This window comes from Thermobia domestica, chromosome 7 (genome assembly GCF_964235325.1).
Source record: "Thermobia domestica chromosome 7, izTheDome1.hap1.1, whole genome shotgun sequence".
In the NCBI taxonomy this organism is placed as follows: Eukaryota; Metazoa; Arthropoda; class Insecta; order Zygentoma; family Lepismatidae; genus Thermobia; species Thermobia domestica.
The window spans coordinates 213,939,623-213,959,892 of NC_137460.1; the positions used below are offsets into that span (position 1 = coordinate 213,939,623).

The 20,270-nt window shown below is 37.9% G+C and overlaps 1 long non-coding RNA gene across 1 annotated transcript; it reads left to right on the forward strand.

Moving 5' to 3' along the window:
- Nucleotides 1–475: 475 nt before the first annotated feature.
- Nucleotides 476–9,952, forward strand: LOC145688999 (uncharacterized). The gene is made up of 3 exons (XR_014132055.1): nucleotides 476–819; nucleotides 3,385–3,558; nucleotides 9,665–9,952. It is a non-coding gene; the product is annotated as an uncharacterized LOC145688999 (long non-coding RNA).
- The last annotated feature ends 10,318 nt before the right edge of the window (nucleotides 9,953–20,270 follow it).

A 20,270-nucleotide genomic window follows, 5' to 3' on the forward strand; every position in this document is an offset into this window, starting at 1 on the left:
TGGCAAAGCACACACCCGCAGCCACTCTTCCACCACGTGCTAGTATCCTAACCCGCCCAGTGAGACAAAGCCTCGAAGGTGGCGTCAGATCGACTGATCAGTTCCGTCGTCGTTGGTACGGAGGCGCTACTGTTCCCGAAGTTTCCAGTTTGCCGCGAAGTTTGCGGTCTGTATATCCTTTGTCTGTGGGTGGAACGGTTACTTCTTCCAGTGACAGGACATCTTTTTTTTCAACCATTAGTGTTGCTGCTACTACTTCTACTACTGGCAAGTAGCGCTTCTTCTTCTTTGGTTGTAATGCATCATCCTCTCTTTTCCCTCTTTTTTCCTTCCGCCTCTGACAATAAATAGTCCATTCTTAGAAACCATTCATCGTGCATAAACGATGAGGAGGCGGTGCAGGATGTTGAAGTTGATGGTTGTGGTTCCATTTCTTCTGCAAAATAATGAGAAAAAACTAAAGCCGTGTCCAAAAGATACAAGTGCACACACACTTCGAGCATGCACACTTCTACAATGTGTACTTGCAATGCGTACTACAAGTGTGTACTAAGTTTATGTAGCTTTTGATCTGTACTTGATTGCAGCGCCATGCTGTGTGAACAATGTAAAACATTGATATTAAAGGAAGGTAGAGGCGCGAAGAAGTGTTTCGCTTTCTTTCTGCTTACCGCCTGTTCGTGATGGATCGTGAAAAGAAGAAATCAGTTATTATTATTAATGTTGATAGCTATAGTCTACTATCTATGTCTTTTACAAAGAAGAAGAGGTAGAAGGAGACAAATCATTGCCCATATTCTTTAGTAAAGACGGCTTATGGTAAGTATTTTCAATTTCGATAAAGTTACATAGGATATAAGGTAGAAAACTTGCGCTCCTATGAAGTCTTCACGGTACACATTGAAAATAAGTGATCATTTGTTCCACGGATAACTCGTATATATTGTGAATTCAAGTGTAGTGTATTCCATGCTGATTCAGAGTAAGGTAGTAGAATACAAACAGCATCAAGTTGGTTGATCCAAATAGCATTCTAGACACTTTTATTATATTGGTTGCCCACCAGCTGTGTAGTTTTACGATGTCAGTGAAAAATGGTATGCGTTTATATCAGATTGCGTATATATTGAGAACTATTCCAACGCATAGCGTTTACTTTTATTGGATAGGCTTGCACGAGGGAATATGTATCTTGTCACAGCATATAGTTTCGGACCTAAGTGACCGGCGGGAGGCAAACAGCACTAATGTTAGGCAAGCAGGGCCATACAACAGATCCTATTCACAATCAGTGAGTGGTATAAATCTACACGCTACATACACGGACCTGTGCTTTTCATTATGTTTCGTAAGTACATGCACTTGACGAACAGGTGAACATGCTGGTCAACTTTAGCAACCCACTTAAAAATAATTGTTGAAAAATAATAATTCTTTCAGTCAATGTTCCGTTAAGGGGGTCCAGAGTCTTTGACACCACTTCTTTCTATTGATTTTCGTTTGGTTACATAATATAACGTTATATTAAGTTCCATTAGGTCAGGTCAGGTTAGCTTAAGGGGGTCGAGTGTAGTTTTGGACCCCCTTAACGGAACATGGACCATTCTTTCACTAATTTTCTCGTTATTGCCCTCCAAAAGATTTACGCTGTGACCTGACAATACCCCGTTTGCAAAGATTTATTTTAAGGGCACCTGCAAAATAATTGTTGAAAAATTACAATTCTATTATTAATTTCGCCCAAGTAAATCGCACAGACATATGCTATAAACATTAGAGTACAACATATATAAATCTGCCTGTGCTAGGTGGCCTAATGTGCTTGCACGGGTTGCGTCTGAAGGAAGAAAGCGCGTCAACGATGGTGAGTATGCACGTGACTAAGAGTTCGTCGAATATATCTTATGTAAAAATTCAAATTAAGTCTTCATTTATCTATTTATTTTTGAAATAACAACATAGAACAAAGGATACTGCAAGTCTATTCTCTGACAAAATTAGAAAATTCCTGATTTTGATATCTCAGTTAAGGATTAACTCACATACTTTCACTATTAAAAAAATACTTTTTGGTAAATGGACGTAGTAGTATCTCTTATGAAATATATCACACAAAAACAATCTATGGTAACTTTGGGTATTACTTAGATCCTCCTCAAAATCACTTGGTAGTGATTATGGGCCGTTATTTATAACTGTAATGAGTACAATTACAATATGGATGTATGGAGTATAAATATAATGTGGATGTATGGCATAAGAACTACAGTATAAGATACGTACCAATTTGTACTAGGTAGCTGATAAAAAGCGCGAATGCTATCTAACCCGAGCCAGGGCAGGCGCGTTAACGACGGTGGGTACACACATTAGCGAGGCAGTTTACAGCGGCTCATTACAAGTCTACCCGCTCCTGAGCCGTCGTTGGATTTGGGGGAGATACGAAATGCTATCCCCAACTTTAAGCTAACACATCTTGTTATGATTATTTCATGTTGGCATAGACAGAATAATAAAAACTATTAAATATTACCACATATCCAGTCATTCTACAGAATTTGCTGAGATTAGGAGGAAATAAACTTAACTAATTATAGGGAACTTACATGATAACTAGAACTGTGCCTCTTGGAATCCAGAACGAGCTATAAATTGAAAGGAATGAAGCTATATATGCCGCAAATTATGACGAACAAAAGATAACAGCAATGCTTAAGGAACCTATAAGAAAAGTCCTCTTATTACGTAAAATTTAGAGGTAAAATGCGTAAAATAAAGACAAAGTAGTTAATTTACGCAACCGACACACCTGAAAGGTAATTAATTGAATAACACATATGAACGCCCTATTCAATATGATGCGTGCTTTCAACCGGAACAGATAGAAATTTAGCTTATAGTAACTAATTAGAGCAGGTAGGAATTTCTTTCGTACTTTTATTTTGGTACATACCTACCTTCGCTTATGCACTGCAGTCTACGAAACCCCAACCGCCGGGGCTTGCTGTGGACCGTAATGAACACAAATCTAGCTTGTGACTCCTTGATTTTGTATGCTGATCTGAATACCAGTTATCAGCAGGGAATTTAAATCCCGATCGTGGTTCGGAGCTCACAACAATAGTAGGCGCCGTCCTTGGGAACCTGCCTTCGAATAAGGGCAGAAAACAAAAGTACAACTCAACTTCTTGACAAAATTACTTGTCTCATCCATTGGAGAGTTAAATAATAGTTTAACGCTGTGTTAATTAGTTCATTGTAGCGACTGGACGGAAATAGTGCTCTGTGTAAAAGGGCACAGTTTGAATTAATAAATTATGACTGCTTGATAATTTTTGAAAACTTGTTTCATGAAAAATGTTCTTAAATAAATTTCTATTGCAGCTGCAGAGAAGAGGACTATATTGCAGAATGGATCAACACAGCGATGATTTTCGTAGAATAATGACTGGCGACAATGAAATGACATTAAAACATTGTAGAGTGAACTCAGATACACTGCGAATTCTTGCAAGAAGATTAACCCGGAAGGTTCAAGGATGGTCCAGAGAATTTAAGGTAAGTCGGTAGGTCAAAATAACAGTGTATGTATCTAAGTGATTGCCTCTTTTCAACCTTGCGTCTGCACTGTCATTTGACGCATTTTATGGTTAATATGGCATCCGGGGCCTATTCCACCATTAAACTTTGCAATTTGCAGCAAGGTTTACGTTCCACAAAAAAAAAAAAAAAAAAAGTGCAAAGTGGAAACTTGAAAAGACTTTGTAGAAATAGCTGACTTTTGTTACACTATCATCTTAAAACTGAAATGTGCAAAGCAAGAGTTGGCAAAGTTGTCTTGTAGTTAGCAAAGAGAGGTTTCGCTTTGCCTGAATGATTGACTAAGAGCCATCGTCCTTTGAAAATGTTTTCGAGGTTATTATATTCATCTAGTGAGGATGTGATTCCTAAGACAGTGTTCTTAGTTCGCAACACTGAATAACAAATGTGATATTGTAAGTTTTCGTTTAACATGTAGATATGAAATGTGTTATAACTTGACGAAGTGCCATTTGAAGAAGTAAACTTTATGCTGAGTTGCCAACATTTAAACTATGTTGTATAGTATTTCAAACGGTGTGCTCCCCCTCCAAGTAGCGGACCGTCATCGTCGGGGAGGGGGTGGAGCTAAGAGGGCGGCTTCATCATTCATTCATCTATCATCCCTCATCTTCATATCATTGCTCGCCCTCTCAGCCGCTAATACCGCTACCGGACTCGCGGGTGGTTGGTGGGAGTCGGGAAGAGGCAGGTCTAGTGGACGTCTTCCTCCACTTGGGGAGGACGTGCACCCACCCGGCCTACTGTTGTCTGCGTCCAGTGTATGTGTTGTCCGGAGTGTTGAGTCTTTAAAAATATAGATAAAAAACAAAAAAAATGAAAAAACTAAAAAAAATCCCCCCAAAAAATGAAAAAACAAAAAAAAACTATAAAAAACAAAAAATATTAAAAATACAAAAAATATTAAAAATACAAAAAAATCCGCACCATTAGTTTTGTTTTGTTCTTCCTGGGCTGGTGGGGGTCTATCTTTTTGTTTGCCAGGTTCTTTTGTTTTGTTTATCTTCTTCTTTTTCCGGGGCCACGCGTTTTTGTCGACGGGAATGGTTTTTGCACTTCCATTCCCCTTGACCGCGTCGGCCCCACGCTGATCCTAAGGTGTTGGGCGTGCTGAAGGGATGGCCAGGGGGTAGCGTTAGTTCCCCTATTAACGCCCCGGTGTGACCTCACACCCTTTTTCTTTTCAAAAATGTTCATTAAATTTCAAATTTTATGGGTAAAAACACTTTAAACTCTGATCCGGGCTCTCCCTCACGGAAGAAGCCCAAACCAACTGAACCTGAGATAGTGGAAAAGACAAGTATCGCGACACCTGTTGTCCGGTATCTTGTAATAAAAGATAAAGACGTTGATAGTGCCAATTCTGATGCAAACCGTCCGAGTGCTATTAAGGGCTTGTCCCCTTTTGTTATTCATAAAGTTATCACTTACCATGCCGGACAGGTTAAAGATATGAAGAAGTTGCGTAATGGCACTTTATTGGTGGAAACGACAGACGAGAGACAAACTGCGAAGCTACTTAAGTTCACATCTATTGGACCGGTGAACGTATTAGTCGAACCACATCGTATACTGAACGTTTCCAAAGGGGTAATATCGTGTTGGGATCTCCTCAATGCAACCGAAGAGGAAATTAAGTCGGAGTTAGCGGACCAACACGTTATCGACGTAGCTCGAATCAAAAGTAAGAAGTCAGGTGAACTTGTCGCCACCCAGTCCCTGATTCTTACTTTCAGTTTGCCCACGCTTCCGGAGTACGTCAAGGCTGGATACTATCGTTTGAAAGTTCGGCCGTATATCCCTAGTCCTTTGCGGTGCTTTAAATGTCAACATTATGGGCACACCAGCACCTCGTGTAATGCGAGTGCTGCTCTTTGTGCGATTTGTGGCCAGGGTAGTCATGGTGCGGAACCCTGCAAAGCGGCCAAGCCCTTCTGTGTCAACTGCAAGGGTGAGCATTCAGCTTGGTCACGGGACTGTCCAGCCTTTCAGCGCGAGAAGCGTATTCGGGAACTCATGGTTGTTGAGAAGATTTCTGCTGCTGATGCTAAGCGTCGTCTGAAAGAAAGCGTCCCTTCTTCGCTTTCTGTTCCCTTCCCTACTGTTGCAGCTAGTTCCCGAAAATCTGTAGCCACCCAGACTTCAGACGTTTCCACCCAGACAGACTCGGTCCCACAGAATAGTTGTGCCACGAAGACCCCGGTTGCAACGACAAGCGAGCTTCCCAGAACCCCACGTGTTTCTGTTAGTGGTGCTCTTCGGCGTACTCCAGCCCAGCGCCGATCACCTTATATAGCCGGACTTAAACTTAGCCAACATATTCGCCGGCTGAACGAGACTGTTCTCACTCCCAAGAGAACAATATCTACGCCAGTTCGTAAGCCTCCTACCGTTTCTCTGAAATCTGACATGGTGGAGGACGAACTTATGGATTCCGAGTGGGCTGTTATTGGACCCCGTGGGAAAGTTCGCTTGAAACGTTAATCCTTCCCAGTATGGCGCTTCTTCAGTGGAACCTCAATGGCTTCTGTGGTCACGTGAGGAATTGATCCAACTGCTAACTGACCACTCGCCTGTACTTCTCTGCTTGCAGGAAACCCATTTTAAGCCTACCCAGTCATTTGTTCTTTCTGGGTATACTATGTATCGATGTGACAAGCCAGATGCTGCCCACGCTGCTGGCGGCGCGGCAGTCTGTGCCTCCGATTCTTTGTATTCTCAGCAAATTCACATTGTGTCCCGACTGCAAGCTGTTGCGGTGCGAGCACACTTTTCTCGCCCGCTTACAGTATGCTCATTGTACGTTCCTCACTCAGAAGCCTTTACAACCGCCGATCTGCTTCAGCTCTTCCATCAACTTGAGCCGCCAGTCTTGCTTGTAGGAGACCTTAATGCTTATCACCGTCTGTGGGGTTCTGTCCGTACTGACGGTCGTGGCCGCGAGGTCACCGAATTTGTTGAGGAGAGTGGCTTGCTTATCCTTAACGATGGCAGTCCTACTCATTTCTCCACTGCCCATGGCACATATTCTTGTATCGACCTCTCCATGTGCAGTGCTGGTCTCTTGACCTCATTGACCTGGAGAGTGCATCCTGATCTTTGTGGCAGTGATCACTTCCCGTTGTTTGTTGAAGGTCTCCCAGTTACTCCTCCTTTTCCTCTCCGCAGCTTCAATCTGAAGCGTGCTGACTGGCGTAAATTCCGTGAGCTCAGTGAGTTTCATTGTCGTGATGATCTCCCTGTAGCTGTTGTGGCTGAGGCTTTTGAGCAGACTGTTATTGATGCTGCTCATGGTTCCATTCCAGAATGCGGTGGCGACGTTTCTCGCCGGCGTGTTCCATGGTGGTCTGCGGAACTCCGTGAGGCTATCCGGGCTCGTCGGCGCGCTCTTGCCACTTTTAATCATCATCCCACAGAAGACAATCTTCAGCAATTCCGCATTCTACGTGCTCGTGCTCGACGTCTGGTAAAGCTCTTGAAGCGTCAAAGCTGGAAGAATTACGTTTCGTCCATCAGTAGTCGCACACCTATGTCAACTGTGTGGCGTCGGGTTCGCTCCCTAAACGGATCCGCTTCTTTACTTCTTGTCCCAGCCTTAACGGTGAATGGTGTTCTAGAGACCAATCCCTCAGAGATCGCCAATATCTTGGGCCACCATTTTGCCACTATCTCTGAGTCACATCACTACCCACCAGCCTTTGCTCGTTCACGTCCTCAGCCGGAGCGAAACCCGTTAAATTTCCGTACCGCCAACAGTGAGGACTATAACGCTCCTTTCACGCTCGTTGAGTTCGATTCTGCTCTCCGCGAATCGTCCAATGCTGCTCCCGGGCTTGACCGTGTTTCCTATGATATGTTGCGCAACCTCTCCCGCGATTCTCAGCTTGCATTATTGCAGCTGTATAATCGCCTCTGGGTTGAGGATTTTTTTCCACCTGCTTGGTGTGAGGCCCTGGTTCTTCGCATCTTAAAGCCAGGGAAAGCCGCAACTAGCCCCACGAGCTACAGACCCATTGCTCTCACGAGCTGTGTCTGTAAGCTGCTGGAGCGAATGGTCAACAAGCGCCTGGTGTGGTATTTGGAATCGCATTCCCTTTTCAGCAAATTTCAAAGTGGGTTTCGTCGTTTCCGCTCCACTACCGACAATCTTGCTTATCTTGAGGGTGAAATTCAAGACGCCTTTCTCGACGGCGAACATCTTGTTGCTATATTTTTCGACTTAGAGAAGGCGTATGACACCACATGGCGTTACGGAATCCTAAAACAATTATACGACTGGGGTCTTCATGGGCATATGGCTCACTTTATTTCGAATTTTCTTCACGAGCGACACTTTAGAGTGCTTGTGGGCTCTACTCTCTCAGAGCGCTTTGTACAAGAAAATGGTGTTCCACAAGGCAGTGTTCTTAGTGTCACGTTGTTTGCTGTCGCAGTCAACAGCGTTTTTTCGCAGATCCAGGCTCCTGTGTCTGGTCTGCTTTATGTTGACGATTTTGTCATTTTCTGTCGCTCCCGCCACCTTCGCGGCATTACTCGACAGCTTCAACTGAGTCTGAATCGTCTCGTTCGCTGGTCGAATGAGACTGGATTTCGCTTTTCCACCGAGAAATCCCAATGTGTTCACTTCTGCCGGCAGCGTACGTGCGTTGTTGACCCGGACTTGTACCTCGATGGCACCCGTTTGTCATTCGTTGATACAGTCCGTTTCTTGGGTCTGGTGTTTGACCGTCGCTTGTCGTGGGCACCACATGTACGGAATCTTAAATACTCTTGTCTTCGAGCTCTGAATCTCCTTCGTGTCCTTTCCCACCGCACGTGGGGTGCTGATCGTACTGTTCTACTTCGTTTGTACCGTAGTCTAATTCGGTCCAAGTTAGACTATGGCTGTATTGCCTATGGCTCTGCTCGTGATTCCTTTGTATTCCTCTTTCTACCACCAACCCCCACATAGTACGCATAGAATGTATCTAAATACGTTTAATTAGTCATATTTTAAGACTCTTTCTTACATTAAGCTGTGTTTGTGATGACTATCCATCGTTTAATATTAATGTAATTAAATATTTGCCATTTATTTTGAAGTTGGAGATTGTAGGATGTTGGAATGGCAACGGTGACGGAGTTTGAAATTGCCGGGGTGCTTTCTGTGTTCATACGATTATTTCTTCTTAATGTGCAACTCAAACAAAATTAAATTCTGTATGGGTAGTATCACAGCGCCAGCATGATAACGGTTGAACTTCAAATCATTAGAAAGAAAAACAACCCGTATCTTAAGCCCCCTTATAAACTGATATTTTCACATTAGGTTTTGTTTTTCCTTTTCTTAACTGCAAGACGTTAAGGGATCTCGTTTCGTGAAATTTAAAAGAGGGATAATGTTAACACTAATTTTCCTTACAATTTTCCCTGACTTTTAAATGAAAGGATAATTGAAAATAAAATCTTTAATACATGAAAGTATCTTATCTTGCAATAACCAGGAATTTATTTTCCCCTTTTGAAGTGACAAAGATGGGAGAAGTAGGGAGTTTGTTTTGATTGCCTACCAGCTTACATGGAATTGATGTAAACAGTTCATGTAATTCTCTCACCATGTAAAAGGATTTTCTTATACCAGAATTATCTAATTAGTCGGTTCATGCTAACATGAAAAGGTAAATATTAGTATCATTGAGTACATGAATTATGGTAACTTCCAGACATTTTTTTTTTTTTTTGTAATTTGCAGTATTGACAATCATTTTCATTATCCAATATAAAGAAATAGAATGTATACATACTTCTTCCTTAGATACCTCTCAATGTTTTCCGATTTATGTCTTCTCCACGGGTTGACTCTTTATATATATATATATATATATATATATATATATATATATATATATATATATATATATATATATATATATTTAAAAAAACTAGGATCTGCAGAAGAAAATGAGCAACTAAAATAAAACATCAGGCACGTGAATCTTCCTATAACTTGAATTAAATATGTTATTTCTCTTCCTTTCGTTGCACTTTTCAGCTTGTATAACACATTATTTTCTGTCTTTCGTAGGTCATTGTGTTCCTCTAGTGGCTGGGTTGCGGAGCTTGCTTTCGAGTTGTTGCTGCCAGTTTCAACATATCACGCTCAACTGACCAACACATTGTGACAACGGTCCTCGAAGAAATCATGCACCTTGTCCCATACGTTATTAAACTGCCACAAATGGATACTTTGCGGGACATTCGAGAGGGATTCATGGCTAAGGCAGGAAATGTGGCGTTCAGAAACATGGTTGGAGCAATAGACGCCCACATGAAAGTCACTGTGTCTAACAGACTGAGAGAACAGTACATAAATAGGAACTTGACTTATTCTATAAAATTACAGGGGTTGTGTGATCACAAAGGCATGTTCATAGACATCTTTTGTGGATATCCCGGCTCTGTACATGATGCAAGGGTGTTACAGAATAGCTCCTTGTATCGTAATGCCGTGTATCCTCCACCAGGATACTTCATTGGAGGTGATAGTGACTATCCTTGTCTTGTTACCCATTTCTATTGTTACGCCTTTGAAAGAGCACGCTGGGATTAGATTAACAGAGGAGCAGAGGCATTTTAATTACAGTTTTAGTAAGGCACGTATACTATTGAAAGGGTCTTTGGCATGATGAAAACACGATGGAGATGTATATTTACAAAAACCCTTGAAATTAGGAAGCTTGACCGAGCAGTAAAGGTTAAGTGCGTGTGCCGTGCTCCATAATATATGCATTTCTGCAGGGGATGTAATACGACATGACAATATAGAATAAATTCGGCCAGTAATAGAACAACGTAACAGGAACGAGGAAAACGGAAATGAGTTTCGAAATGAACTCTTCGAGACATTTTTGAATATTCGGTAACATGCATGGTTTAACAAATGATCTATGTGATGTTTGGAAAAGAATTGAACGAGGCAAAATTACGGCCTTTTTTGAGATACGTTTGTGCTCATTTCGACATTGATTATATTTAGCTAAACAAGGAATTTTCACCTGTTTAAGTAATACCTGATCAAATTAGGTATCCTTATGTTACATACATTAGTACAACCTTGCAAAAATCACAGTTTCTAACGAAATATTGTTAGTTCGTAATTTTTTATATCTTTCCAACACCGAGGCTAAGAGACTACCTACATCTTAAATAGAAAACAGTCCCGGCGCGAACATCGTTTATGTTGCAAATTTGATCGAGATAGGTCGAATGGTTCAATAGTTAAGTCAGAAATATAGTCACTTTTATTTATAAATGTATTGATTTTTTTTTTAATATTTTTCCTCTCCCCTACACTGTTCCGTCAAAGTGAAATGATAAAGCTTTTTCCTGAGATGACTTTTATCTTTTGTGAAAATTTGATTGAGACTGACCGTTTAGTTTGAGTGAAGTCTTATTTATTTATTATAACTGCCTCCTCCGCTAAGTTCTACCGTCAAAGTTAATAAATGGAAGCACTTCCAGGTCCGAACCTCATTTATGTTAAAAACTTAATTGATATCGGTCGGCACAAACATAGTCACTTTTAAATTTATAACATAATTAATTGTGATTGAATTTTGACTAATAATTAGAGGAGCTCCTCCGTGACCAAGCAGTTAGCGTACGCGCGTTTGTTGCGGGAGACCCGGCTTTCATTCCCGGCGGGAGCTCATGTAGTTCGGATTCCACGTTAATTAGTAGGTCCATGTCTCATATAGCCTCGCTGCTGAACGGGACGTTAAAATAAACTCAACTGTAATAATTAAAGTTTACAAGAAGTAGAAACTATTTTTTGTATGTCTACGCGTTACGAAACTTGTCACTACGCTACTGTCTACAACAATACCAAAACCGAAAGTGGTTCAAATTTACTATTACTTCGGTATCATACTAATTTCTGTAGAGCAAAACCTGTAAGATATCAAGCAGCAGCTTCTTGCAATCGATTCAGAGTCTGAAAAATCCGTCTCATTTCCGCTGAAGCTCGATTCAAGGGGGAAGTGGTTAAAATCATATATTTCCGGGTTCAAAATTTATTACCATACAACAGGACTGGTAAACGATAGCAACAAACGATTTTCTGTAATCGATAGAGAGTATGTAGATAACATTATCATAATCCACACTACTACCAAATTCGGAAGTGGTTAAAATTTACTACTACAGCCGCTTTTAATACTGATTTCCATGGAGCCAAATCAATAAAAGATATCGAGATTATGTTTTCTGTTTTGCAATAAGCTCAGCTTGGCAGGAATAAGTTCCATCGTCTTCCTTAACTTTGCTCAACCAGAAGTAGTTCAAATTAACGATTTCCAGTTTCAAAATTTAGTACCATAGAACGTAAGTCTTACAATATCGACAAAGTGTTTTGTGTAATCATCTTAAAACTGAAAAAGGGGCCCGTTGCCATAGAAACCACCGTTTCCATAACAACGAATCCCGTCACGGCTCGTCAATCTAAAACTGATTGAGGGAAAAAAAATCTGCAACAAATGTGATGCACGGAATAAGTCGTGAGTGGGAACCCTTCACCCCTGGTGGGGATATTCATGAAGCTATCAGCTTATGTCTAATTATATTGGAATATAATATCCATTTCTTAATTTCGAACATACTAGGTTCGATCGAAACGAGAAAACTTTTTATCGGACTTCTAAAGAAAATAAAATAAAATAAATAAATACATGACCGTGTTTATTACATATAGAATTCCCAGTCACGACCCCCTTTTCAGTTTTATTTAAAAATAGAAGAAGATGAAGAAAGGAAAAGGAAGATAGAAGAGGAAAGAGGTAAAGAAAGAAGGTGATAAAGAGGAAACTGTTACTGGATATTCTGAGAAACATGGTAAAGGAAAGTGAATAATTATCGAATTGGGATCATTTCCAATAGCTATTGGGTGAATGTTTGGTATTAAGGTGATCAAAGGTAGACACATGTTAACCCATACATCCCCGATCTAGATCCATTTGACCCCAACTACCGAATTATCCCAATCTAGCTCTGAGATAGATGAGAAAGTTTAATTTTACCGTTTATTCAATATTTCCAGAAGTTTTAGACTAATATCCAATATTTAAAAAATGAACGACGAAGTTGATGGCATGTTAGAATCGACCACAGAGGAAAAAAAAAATCAGAGTATCACATATTTGTCGAAAATTTTGACTTTCACAGTTCTCCCATGATGATCATTCGTTCAGGCTACTTCAGTCCTTTTTACTTCCTTCATAGAGCCAACTTAAATTAAGTTAGTATTAACATTCAATGAGTTTAATTGCTATCTACCATTAATTATAATAAGTCACACATATATGTCAAAATAATTGGTGCACTTAATACTAAACCTACATTTCACTCACACACACATTCATACAGGACAATGTATACTTCAGGTTGTATTTAGTTGAATTAAACTAACCTAACTACATTTCTATAGACATTTATTACATTTCAATAAAAGAAAACTTAGTTTGACATAACAGGAAAAATTTAATACATGAAAAGAAAGTTTCATAATCATGCACAGAAATCTGCTACTTTCAGCAATATCAAATAACACATTTATCTTTCTAGATATATTAAAAGTTGGATTACATAAAAAAAAAATCGACAAAAAAAACGAAAGACAGAAAATAAAGGAAAAAAAAAAGAAAATTCAAAGGTCAATATATTTAAGATTCAGTGCAATGAATACATATCATTGCGGGAAAAAAAAAGAAAAAAATATAATTGGTTAATCATTCTTTTTTTTAAAAAAAAAGCACTTTAGTAGCATTTTATTGAGTCTCTGTCCCAAGAGGAGACATTTCGACAATTTTATGAGTCTTTGTTCTCACGTCGATAATAACTCCTTTTTCAACTCTCTTTACGCACTGTGATTTGTGTCCATGAGAGTATTTAATCGTTTTTGTTTTAACTATAGACAAATAGTTGCTTCATATCACATATATATTTATATTTCTCATTTCGTCACTTGACGCACTTGATATAAAATTTCAAAGTTTATCAAGATTAAAGAAAAATTATCGAATCCAGTCACAGACATTGGGAACATATTTCCATATTCCTGTATTCACACTACTAAATTATTGACCTAATTTCAGTTCATTGAATTTAAGATCACTATTTTTTTTTCTAGTATAGATCGTGTAGTCAAAAGATTCTAGTCACTGAATAGTTAGGTTTCCGATCGTAGGGGAAGGATTTGTTTCATAGTTTACTGATAGAAGGATTCGTTGGTGGGGCACACTGTTTCGTAGCTTACTGATTTCACTATGATCTCGCAAAATAAATTTGGATAAGGATTAGGGTTATTTTTACTTTTCTTACGACCTGCTACTTGTTTTATTTACATGCAGTATTTAACATGATATTCAACTTTAATAGTCACAAACATCAATAACAACTCAACAAAATGTCATTTATTATAATTTACGCGGTAATACTATATATCACAAATAGTTGGTTAATGTCGGGTGTCAAAAATCTATGGCAACCTAAAACAACCAGGGTAAATACCGAGCCCTTTACATACATACTCGCATATATATATATATATATTCATATTACTCAATATAATAAATTTCATTTTAATATCCATCGTAGTATTTCGTCGACATTTAATATCTACATAACCTTTTTATATTCGACCAGTATTCATATTTTATTGGCTCAAAGACAAAACAAAAACCCTGACTATAAAAATTCACTTTTTTTTTCTCATAAGGTTGCAACATTGTACTTTATATGTAAACCCGATAATCAATAATCATTCTCAATTTACTAAAGATCCGCGTATATAAAAAAATAGTTGGTGTTATTTAATAAGTTGACATAAGAGGTGGAAATACAACGAATAGAGCAGGCACGTAACTTTTAAAACTATGTAAGTACATATATAGATGTATATACAGAAAAAAAATCAATGTTATTCGAAACTAGTGGGCCCAAACTATTAATACATACACACTATATGACCAATCAATAGAAATAAAACCAGAAATCAGTCGTCAATGGGTATAATTTGTACGATCAATGAATAACAAATAAGTTTCTAGGAATCTGAAAGCATAGTGTACCTTCTCGTCAGTTTCTCCCGTGGTGGATTGAATATCGCGAAAATGGTCCTGAGTTGTGCTGCAATACCTCCACGAATTGCATCCCTCGATGTCTCAGTTAGTACATACGATCGAAATAAGTGATATGAATATTGTACGTTTTCATGAGTTTCAGAAACTGGGGGGGGAGGTTGAAAAATTTGAAAAAAAAAATCTCGAAGTAATGAAGACAGAGAGAGAGATAGAGAAGAAGGAAGACGAAGAATAGGGGCGCCAAAGACTTAAGTGGGAAATAACTAACGCTACAAAGATAGAAATCGAATTTCGCTCTCAACAAAATCCATAGCCAAAATATTCTTAACATGCCAAAAGGGTGGTCTACTCAAATACGTAGACTCAAGGAGCGCCCTGCTGCCAAGGATGCAAGTTCTGTGTCCATCAGATCCCAATCCCACAAGAGTTTGGTTGTAAGATTGAAATCCGATCCCCGTATCCGGCCCAAACCAGCAGGGTCCCGAAAATCCTCCGGAAGGTTAGAAACGGCGTTAATTTAGAATTTCAAAAGAAAAAAAATCATCCGACCTCTTGGAAACTAGAAGATTCCAGAATAGTAATGAAATTAGAGTAATAGCTAAGATATCCCTAATGAGAATTTGCCAAAATAAAAAAAAATTAAATAAACTGAATTTTGGATCGGTGATTTCAATAACCAAACATCACCGATGGCTACCCTGCGCAGACATGCCACAGTCTGGGACGTCGTTAATTTCCCTCATCTAATTAAACTAAGAAAAGACATGAAAATACTTAAGGGGACTAGGGGTCGACGTCCGGGTACGCTAATGACATGAATATTAATTTAGTAGCAGTTGATTTAATCGGATAGTCCGAACTGAGTTATATGAACACTGCACAATAAATAAATAAGGTAAGCAACGAAAAAAAAAATCTCGGAGAGGCAATGAATGTTAAAGGTACAAATGACCGAAACCTGTACTTTTCGATGATCACAGGATATAGCAGTTGGTTTTCTTAATTATCATTTCTGTCAACCTTTAGAAGTAATTCCCACATGATGCTACCCTATCTATTGAAAGGCTTAAGATCCGGGGCTGTTATTATGAGGTACATAAATGCGAAGTAACACACAATTCCCAACTACAATTTACTATCCAAGTAGCAAACTCGGTTGGATGAATGTACTGGTGTAGAAGTCAAAACGCGAGAGATTTTTTTTTTTTTAGTAAACATATTCATATTTTCACTACATAACATACACTAGGCCTATCCATTTAAATATTGGGGTCATCATCTCATTCATATTTTATATCATATTATTAATATATCATTACATTCATTCATTATCTACTAATTTTCGCGCGAAGTAATATTTTACAGACACCCTATTTCATACATTTTACACGCAGGCCATACACATATTTACATTACACAGTAATAAATATATATAACTATCACAATCTATCACGCTCAAACCACTACACGATAACATTCATCGAACCACGTACTCTTTGTTTCGAAGCACCCAAATTGTATTTACTTCGCAGTTTTTAAAAAAAATCATACGTGTATTCACTGAAAGTTAAATTGTCAACGATTAATCTATTTCCAATTTGCTGATAAAACTAAAGCAACAATGGAATTTTTCTACAGCCACGGGAAAAGAGAATTTAATACTACATTTTGAAACAAACAGTAACAGCATATGGGCTTTACTTCTATTAAGAAAATAGGTATTCTTTATTTCAGTAGATATTTCAATTACTACTGGACCTAGCAAGCTGAAATTTTCAGTACAGTAAGATCTCATGCTATCTTATATGAAGGTATACTCATCTGAACCGAAAACCATGTCCACGGGATGTAATTTGAGAATAAATGGCCAAAATCAAACAACTTAAATCACTAAGTCATGCGATGTCGTAATGTCAACAAACAACTGATTACCGAAAACGAGCACTATGGCGCTGTAGTGGAGGCATAATTTACCGTGTACTGAAATATATACTTGTACTCATTAATCAGAAATCTAATATTTACACTGGTTTAATATACTTCGAGTTAGACAAATGGTACTAAATTAACGCATATTTATACACTGTCCTAACCGAAAATTCACACACTCACACAAAACTACTAACTACATACACCACTGTTAGTACTATACATAAAGACAACTAACTAAACCAAACATGCACCATTTAATTACATGCATGTTGACGAAAAATACTCCCTTGTTGGTATATACAGTCGGCTCTATTAAACTTAAAGGGGGGCAAAATGAGAAAGGTAACCCTAGGTCCAATTGACCTGACCAATTGGTTACATAATTATTACTAAAGATTGATGCCCTGGGGGCACCTTAACGAGGTTTATTGAGGGACCCTTCCCCTGAGAGGGGAAAAGGCCCTAAAACAAACTATAACTAACCCATTCCCCCGCTAGAACTGGTTCAATTTGGAAAAGGGGATAGGAGCCCTTTTACGCTAGCTTAAGCTGCCATTCTGAGAGTTAACATTGCAAAACCTACTACATACAGACACTTAATAAAAAAAAAATCACATTTAAAATATACACTATAGAATATACGAAAACAGGTCGTATTTCCGCTAATCCCTAACTGAATTTGGAAGAAAAAGAAATAAAGTCACTATTTCACTGTCTATTCTAGCTGGGCAGCAAACATGGCTTCCTAGTAAACAGAACTGGATGTTTCACTAACTTATTGTTTCTTTACGAAAAATGTAGATTTTTTCCTTTTTTTGGGGGGGCTCCTACACAGCCTTCAATGTTCAACTATGAAATTAAATCAGATTTTTACCTGAATTCTATTAAAATCCTAGTCCTTTTACCGCAGATATGTAGGCGAAATTATAAGCTGCGCCTCGTAAGGTGTCTTCGATTATTCTGATAACATTGCGCCGAAAAAGCCAGAGGTAGGAGAATTCCTCCAATCAGAACGAAAACTTTAGCCGCGGAAATTACAAAGCAAATAGAAATTTGGCAAATCCAGATATAACCGGATCTGAAAGTGACTATGGACTAATGAGAGGGGGTGAGGGAAAGATTAGGTACCTGACTAAATTCTACATTGGTCTGAAATTAAGAAAATTTATATCCAATGACGGAACTATGTTTCGGTATGACGTCAGAATGGTAAACCTTGTAACTATTCAACTTATATATCCGAAAATGGGATTTACACTTAATCAAAATATAAATAAATATATTATACAGTGGGAATATGGTTACTAATGAAACCTTTCGATTCATTATATTTAATTCGAAGTAAAGAGAGTAAATAAATTGTGTAACTAAACCGAAATTGAATAAAAAAAATACTAGGTACAGGGTGCGTAAAAAAAAAGTTGCCATTACTTTCAACTGTAATGGTACATTACAATCTTAAACGTATATATATAGTCACAACCCGCAACGTTACATCGAAAGTGTTTGAATTTACTAGTACTTCCGGCTTCAGATTTTTATAGAGCGAAACCTATTTTTTTTAAGTCTATTCAGCGTTCCAAGAATAGTTTATCTCTTCTCCCTTAACCCTATATTTTCACCATAAGCGGTTGAAATAAACTATTAGTTTTAAACTTTATCGTTATGGAGCAAGAACAGTAAGGAAAAGTTAGTAATGAGACCGAGGTTCAGGTTCTGTCTCTTATCCTATTGGAACCAGTACTTTTAGATGTGTTACTTCAAGATTGAGTATTAAATTCGCACAATTTGGAAGTCTTAGATTTACACTGTGAAAAGGTACTCACCTGATTCATTTAGTGGATGTTTTACAAGCTAAATACACATTTTATGTGAAAGCATAAGTCGATCAAGTATACACATATATATATATATATATATATATATATATATATATATATATATATATATATATATATATATATAGAGAGAGAGAGAGAGAGAGAGAGAGAGAGGAATATCTTGCATAATTCGAGTTCATTATTACCATATTTACGAATTAGTAATGGCCTTATAGGTAGAGTAGACCTATCTTTTACCTTAGAGATCTGTTCTTAATGGAGAATTTCAATCTCCGGTATGGTCTTTGTCATCAACACATCTGACATGCATAACTGGTCACATCTACATCAATTTATACGACGTTTAACATCAAAGTACGTAGTTAAATAATAAGCCTTATAAATTGATGCGGAAATTACCAGTTACTACCCAATAAGACGTGATGACCAGGATCACAGCGCTGTTCGAAATTCTCAATTAAGAACAGAATATCTCCGAAGTACAAAGGTAAACTTACCCTACTCAGGTGACCTGTAATCTTTAATAGGGTTGCCAACTATGGAAAATAGGGAATATTGAGAGGGCGCCGGTTTTTCTAAGATATGGGTCTAAGTGTGAAGCATCTCTGTTTGGACCCCCTTCCCATGGGAAGGAAAATACTATCGTGAACAAAAGTGCATTAGCACGTGTATTCTGCATATCCTTAGTACATTCACTAATAAGCTTAATAGATACAATGTGCTATAAATTAGGGATGGCAAAAGTTTTCGGAATCCAGGTTCCGGAAATTTCACTTTCCGGAATTGTCCATCCTTACTATAAATAAGAAAACTGAAGTCGGCATTTGTCATTGTATTGTATTTATCACTACCTCTTTAAAATTATCGAAAGAAAGAACAAATTAATCTTTACGTGATATTTCAATTTGGAAAATGAAATGTATTCTTTAAACTTATACTTCAAGTACAGGAAATTGCTTTAAGAAGTCTTTTTTACTCTCAATAAATGTGTAAAATTCCTTACAAGTAAATTTCAAATTTTCAGTGATACAGTTCCTGTCACCTCTTTAAAATTATGTAAACAGATGAACAAAATATATTAATCGTTGATAGATGGTGAGAGGTGACAGTTTTGGATTTACAGAATGAAAGTTACTTTTTAAGTCTATATTTCAAATTACATACAAGTTTGAGAAAAGCGGTCACAAATGGGCTGGTAAGAAGTTTGCACCGGTCACCAGCTTTAATCAAAATAACAGCAATATTTCCGGCCAGGCCGGTGAAAAACCGGCCAGTTGGCAACCCTAATTTCAATCAATAAACAAAAATTGATTCACCAATCCTAGTTTTTAAAAGCAGATTAATTATTTTTAATTTTAGTAAGAAAATCAATGTAAATCCAATATAAATAAACTTTAAACAACTATTAACATTTAGCATAAATAGACCTTAAACAATAATTAATCGCATTATGCAAGGTATTCTAGTATCACTGTAATCTTTGAAATCTAAAGGGAAGGTAAAAAACGCTATCATCAAATTTTCAAACTCAGACACATCATCAACCAAGGTGAACTGAACTCAGCACTCGGCGTACAAAGATGTGGACTACAGCCTATTGTTGTGCAATGCATCAACATTATATCCTATTTTTTGCAAAAATGAATAAAAGAAGTCTAACAAAACGCCTTTATGAAACATGACTTTCCAGGTTATACGTAGAAATTTATTGATCAATTTACATATTAATAATTATAAAAAAAAATATTGCATAGTCTTAAAACGTCTGCTTATTTTTTTTAAT